General features: G+C 40.5%; 1 pseudogene; it reads right to left on the bottom strand.

Moving 5' to 3' along the window:
* The window catches only part of LOC115873299, an 8,558-nt pseudogene extending 2,981 nt beyond the window's left edge, over positions 1–5,577 (bottom strand).
* Positions 5,578–6,789: the final 1,212 nt, after the last annotated feature.

Genomic DNA, 6,789 nt, shown 5'->3' on the forward strand with positions numbered 1-6,789 from the left:
AAAACCAGATCAGGTCCAGCCTGTATCAGAGGGGAGATCAATTGACAAAGTTTTAATCATTCAAGTCAGTTTGATCTTCTATCCTCATCTCTCCAATGCACTCTGCTTGATAACCACTTTCCTCCCAGCCTCTATGGTGGATGGGGGGAGATCACCGGAGAGTTATTTCCTATGTAGTTCCCACAAATGTATGTTGAGTTCCCAATGTCATCCATAGTCTTCTGATAACCAGAGTCTCACAATTTCGGCTCGGATACTATTTCATCCGTTGACTTTGGATTCTATGATTTACAATCCTTTGGTGCCTGATGATGGTGTGATTTTTCCATGTGGACTTAATTGACATCTCACTTAGATGACTGCTTGTTTGGAGAGAAGTATTTAAGAGCGCAGGCGTTATTTTATCTGATAGTCAGGCACCATCTAATTTCTTCACCACTTTTTACTATAGCACCCTTATCTTCTGCGTTCCTGTCGTGAGTGTGAGTATTGAGCAGGGACATGATGTAAGACTAATTGTTCTTAAGTTGGAGCTAGGATTTAGTTTGAGCCCCAAACCCATTCCTGAATCTATGTTTATTTTATTTTATTTTTTCTGCCTTTGGCTCCCTTTCAAAACCTCCTTGTTAATTTACGGTAGAGAATCTTATTGATTATCTCCCTGGGACATACGATCTTCCATTAATATTGTATTTGTTTAGCCCCTGGTATTAATTGTTTTAAAGCCCTGTTGAGAGAGGGACATTGGGCCAATGTAGGCTAGCTCCATATCACAGAATTTGATTATTCACTTGTACAGAATCAATCCTTTTGTAGCTGGATAGTACACAAACACTGGGGTTTAATTGTCAGGGAAAATTTTTTTTTTAATTAATCAATTTATTGGGGCTCATACAATTCATCACAACACATAGATCAATTGTGTAAAGCACATCTATACATTTGTTGCCCTCATCATTCCCAAAATTCTCTTGCCTCTTGGGTTCCCGGAATCCGCTCATTTTCCTCCCCCCCCCTTCCCTTCCTCCTCCCCTTTCCCCCATGCACCCTTAATAATTTATAAATTATTTTTGTATCTTACATTACACTGTCCGGCGCCTCCCCTCACCCACCCCGCTGTGCCCGTCCCCCAGAGAGGAGGCCATACGCGGCTCCCTGTGATCCATTCCCCCTTACTACCTCCCCCTTCCCTCCTGGTATCGCCACCATCGCCCCTGGTCCCGAGAGGCTCCTCAGTCCTAGATTCCCTACGCTTCCAACTCCCATCCGCACCGCTGTGTATCATCTGGTCTAACCAGGTCTGCAAGGCGAAACTGGGGTCCTGGTAGTTGGGGGGAGGAAGCGTTCAAGAACTAGAGGAAGGTTGTGAGTTTCATTATTGCTATACTGTACCCTAAGTGACTCATCTCCCCACTCCCCCTCTGCAAGGTATGTCCAGTTGTCTAGAGATGGGCATTGGGTCTCCATCGCGCGCCACCCTCATTGACAAGGATATGACTTTTCTCCCCGCCTTTGGTGTTTAAAGGCTGGTCCCTTTGGCCCTTCATGATCACACATGTTGGTGTGCTGCTTCCATGTGGGCTTTGTTGCTTCTGGGCTAGATGGCCGCTTATTTACTTTCAAGCCTTTAAGTCCCCAGACGCTATAGGTCTCGATTGTCAGGGAAAATTTATAAGAAGAACCACTGAGAAAGTCAGCCACAGGTTTGCTAGAATAACACACGTCTTAATACAGAATATAGGGCATTGATGTAGCCATTTTTGTTGTTAAAAAAAGATATTTGTGATGAACAAACCATTGGTATTGCAAAATTCTATCATGTATTTGATTTCCAGATTTACTTTTATCAACAAGGTCATATTTTCCAGCTAATGTTTCTTCCTCTTTGTTTCTAACGTTTGCATCCCAATTGCCAATCATTTTCAATGCATCCTGATTGCATATTTGATCAATTTCATGCTGAAGATGTTCGTAGAATTTTTCAATTTTTTCATCACTATTTTTAGTGGTTGGTGTATAAATTTGTATCGACTGGATTTCCATTCACGTGTATAGATAGCATCCTATCACAGAGAGCATTATACTTCAAGACAGACTTTGAAATGTTCTTTTTGATGACAAATGTGAAGTAATGCATTTTGAGTTTGTTATTCCTGACATAGTAAACTATACAACTGTCTGATTAAAAATGGCCAGTTCCAGTCCATTTTAACTCACTAATATCTGGGATATCGATCTCTCTGTGGTTCATTTAATTTTAGATGTCTTCCAATTTTCCTAGATTCATATTTCATCAATTCCGCATTCCTATTATTAATAGATGTCTATAGTTCTCTATTCTCATTTTGAGAAGGAGGAGAAAATGGCAACTACATATTAGATAAGAGGTTAAACAGAAAACACCAACAGCTGAATAATAAATAGAAATAATCCCCCTGTTGGGAGATAAAGAATCTAATTCAAAAGTGGACAGAGGATATGAACAGATACTTTGCCATTCTCCCCTATAATTGAAAACTTTATTCCCTCCATATCAAGACGGTCAATTCTACTTTGAGAAGATCACTCTTCCTCAGTCACAGTTTGAGTGCCTCCAACATCTCAGCATTATATTTGGCAATGACCCACTGCTCTTCATGCTGCTTTCTGTATGTGCCACCATTCTTCCATTATCCCCAAAGCTTTCAGGGCTAATTCTTCAGAAGTGGACAGTCTAGACCTTCTGGATAGTCTGTTTTTTAAAATTTTTGTTTATTTTATTTTATTTTTTTATGTATAGTCTGTTCTTGGTGTGGAAGTTCTGTTGAAACCTATTCATCATGGGGGATCCTGTTGGTATTTGAAGTACCAGTGACATAGCTTCTAGCATCACAGCAGCACATAAGTCACCACGGTACAACAAACTGATAGGCAAATGGTGTTATGTGATTGTGTGTATAGTATGATTGCCTTTGTTGCCGTCAACTCTTGTGCGTCTTCTTGTGTCTTCTCTTGTCTGATCTTACTGTATATTGCCTTTCTTTTTAACCAAGTTAATACCTGTTTCCTCTCTAGTTAGTGATCATCCTCTGGTCCATGGCAATCTTAAAAAATGTTTTGTTTTGGTGTGCATCTTTTCTTGGCTTTTTTTGTAATCGTGTTTCATACAACATTTGACCTTTTTTGAGATGGACTTATTTCGGTCTGCATGATGTTTTCCAGGTTCATCCATATAATGAGATGTTTCTGGATTCATCATTATTCTTTAGTGCTCCCTTGTGCATATACGTATATATAATACTTTCCCTATTCACCCACTGGTGGGCATTTAGGTCCTTCCCGTATTGTTTCTGTAATGAAATAGTGCAGAGATGAACATGCATGTGCGTATACCTATTTGTGTCACACCTCTGATTTCTCTCGGAGATATTCTTGATAATAGGGTTGATGGGCCATATGGTATTTCTATCTCCATCTTTTAAAGCAATTACCATACCATTTTACACAGTCAGAACCATTTCCCAGCTCCCTCCATTCCCCGGGAGCAGCTCAGGAGAGTTCTAATCTCTCCGCACCCATGCCCTAGCTTGTCTTCTCTTTTGCTGGGTTTGCAATTCTTGCTGGGGTGAGATGATATATCATTGGTGTTTGATTGCTAATGACCACAAATTATTCTTTTTGGTTTTTTTTTTTACTCTCTGATTGTTTTCTTGGGGAAGTATCTGTTCATATCTTCTGTCCACTTTTAAATTGGATTGTTTATCTTTCTATTATTCAGGTGTTGATGTTTTCTGTACATTTTAGAGATTCGTCTCTTTTCTAATAGGCAGTTGTCATTTCCGCCCCCTTCCCCCCTATCTGTAGATTGATTTGGAGAATATCTTAGGCAAACATCTTCAGTCAACATGATTGGTGAAATGTCATATTTCTTGTTGATTTATTTGCATTTTTTCTGTGTCTAGTGTTTTGGACTCAAGGTAAGGCTCAAGATGCAGTTTATTTATAATTACTTGCAGCAGTATCTAGGTATAGAATGGTTATGAGATTAAACGGACTAACATATGCAAGGTCCTTAAAATAGTCTTGGTGCATAGTACGCCCTACATGGACGTTGGTCATCATTATTATTTATTTGATACCAAAGGTGCAGGACCAAGCAGCTTTGTTCCACTGTGCCTGGGGCCGCTCTGAGTGGGAGCAACTCAATGGCAGCTAACAGTCACAAAGGTCAGCTGTGACGTGTGTGTGTTTTTCTTCAATGCACATTCTGTTTGAGTACTTATTTTCAAAAAATTACTGTTAATTGACAAATAATTCCTGTAAGCTAGTACTGCAATATTTTCAATTTTACATAGGAAAGAGAAGAGATTAGGTATTGATTGAATTAGATTTAACATAATGAGTTTGTTCAAATCTATAAAGTGCATTTAGGAAATAAAATACTGTGAGAGAATTGGACAGCATTAATAAGGATTAAGAATGAAGGCACTCTTACAAGTGAATATCAGTACTTGGGAGCATTGCCACATCCTCTCCTAGCCCTATTATATTTTGCTGACGGCCATTTGTAAGATCACCTTCTTTCTTAGTTCCTCTTAGTTACTTTGAATTATTCATCTAAGAATTATATAGCAAAATACTTATGGGGTTCTTATGGGTGCCATACATTGTGGCTACACAACCACTGGCTTTTTTAGTTAGTAGTCCTGCACTGAATTATTTATGTCACCCAGAGACTCATCTTGTCCCACAGCTAGATCCCATCCAGTCGCAATAACTCATAGCCACCCTATGTACACAAAATGCAAACACTGCCGGGATCTGTCCATTCCCACTGGTTCTTAATGTTTCTTCTTATTTGTCCTGTTGCATCAACAAATGAAGGCCTCAGAAGCTTGACTCCAGGCTAGACCACAGCATGCACACGGGTACAGATAGGAGAGAGGAGCTCACGACACACGGACTCCAGGAACCAGAATGAGAATTGCGGTACCTGAAGAGGAGGGGGAAGGTGTGGAGAGGAGGGGAGGAAGGTGGAACTGATCACATGGATTGACACATAACCACCCCCACCTCCCCACCAGGGGGATGAACTGTGGGGGGAGGGAGACAGCGGTCGGTGTAAGACAGAAAATAATAACTTAAAATTTATCAAGGGGCCATGGGCATGGGGGGCAGGAAGAGGAGCTGATACCAAGAGCTCAAATAGCGAGCACATGTTTAGAAAAGAATGGTGGCAACATATGTACAAATATGCTTGATGCAATTGATTTATGGATTGTTATGAGCTATAAGAGATCCCAATAAAATGGTCTTAAGCAAAAAAGCTTTACTCCATCCATGTCACTTTAATCAACTCTACTTTAAGAAGGCAGCTTTTCCTCGGTCATGTTTTGAGTGCTTTCCAATCTGAGGGGCACATCCCCCAGCATGATAGCTGACAATGTCCCTGCTATTCATAAAGCTTTCAGTGACTCAACCCTCAAAAGTAGAAGCCTATTTGTTCTTGTAGTTTGTTATAGTCTAGAAACTCTACTGAAATCTGCCTAAATACCTGGTATTTAAAAGACTGGCCACAGCTCCCAGGATCAGCGTCATCACAGTGCAACACACTGACAGACAAGTGGTGGAACCTCTTCATAGATGTATTCACAGTATCGTGTCTCATACAGCATTGTGCTTCAAGACAGATCGCGAATATTATTTTTGATGATGAATGCCTCACCCTTTCTCTTGAAAAGGCCCTCCTGGTGTGGTGGCGGAGTGGAGTGTGGATGCTCACCACAAGTCCTTCTCTTGCTAGAGAGAGGACCAGGCTTATCCAGAGTTCTTGTACGAGAATGATCCTCCCTGTGGAGAATTCTGTTACTATTGTCTCTAGTAACTCCCTACCTTTATTCCCCACCAGAAATTAACACACCATTCTGACTACAAAGACATGCATTAGGTGGAATTATATTCCACAGGTTAATTAACAGTTTCAGGACTAGGTAGAATACAGTAGAGTTTTTTTTGTTTGTTTGTTTTTGCTTCTTGAGGCACATAGATGCAAATCCAAGGCAATTCTCAACTATAACAGAATTCGCCATATTGCCTCTAAATCAGTCTTCTTTGAGCATGCCTCCTAATCTTTGGTGATGTGACATATGTCAGACACAGCTTTACAAATAATTTCAATCACTCCTTTGAAAGTGTCATAACCATATGCTAGCTCTGGCAAAGTGATCTCTCTCTCCTACTGTAAACTATCTGGGTGGGCTTGTGGGACTGTATGTCTAAGGAATACATGAGCTACAGGAAGCAGATCTCTTAAAAAATGGCGAGGTCTCTGAGGAACATTAAAGATTTCAACATATAATAACTCAGTTAACCAGGTATTGCTGGCACTTGAAGGGTTCCTGCCTTATAGTCCAATGACTGACATCCAGTCCCGGCACTACACTTGACCTGCTGTGTAATATAGGACACTGTATTCAATCCCTTGCTAAATCTTAGTTTCTTCAGTTCCAGAATGGGGATAATATGTTGGGTGACTTTAAAAGTTGGCCACACATTCTGTGGCACCTCCAGTGAAGGGGTCAGGTCTATGTTTACACTCCTTGAAATCGGTGAACTTGAAGCTGCTTGATGAGCTAAATTGGGCGAAGTGACACTGTGTGACTAACAAAGCGAGACCATGAAGATCATACCGCTGCTGTCTTGTTCTTGGAGCAATAACTTAGAACCTAGAAATAATTTTGTCTACCTAGATAGGTGTACATTTATTCACCTACGTATTTGTACAGGGAACAAATGGCCATTGTGCAAACA

Source organism: Echinops telfairi, unplaced genomic scaffold, assembly GCF_000313985.2.
Source record: "Echinops telfairi isolate 266 unplaced genomic scaffold, ASM31398v2 ScPeMD7_7468;HRSCAF=8506_0, whole genome shotgun sequence".
Taxonomy (NCBI): Eukaryota; Metazoa; Chordata; class Mammalia; order Afrosoricida; family Tenrecidae; genus Echinops; species Echinops telfairi.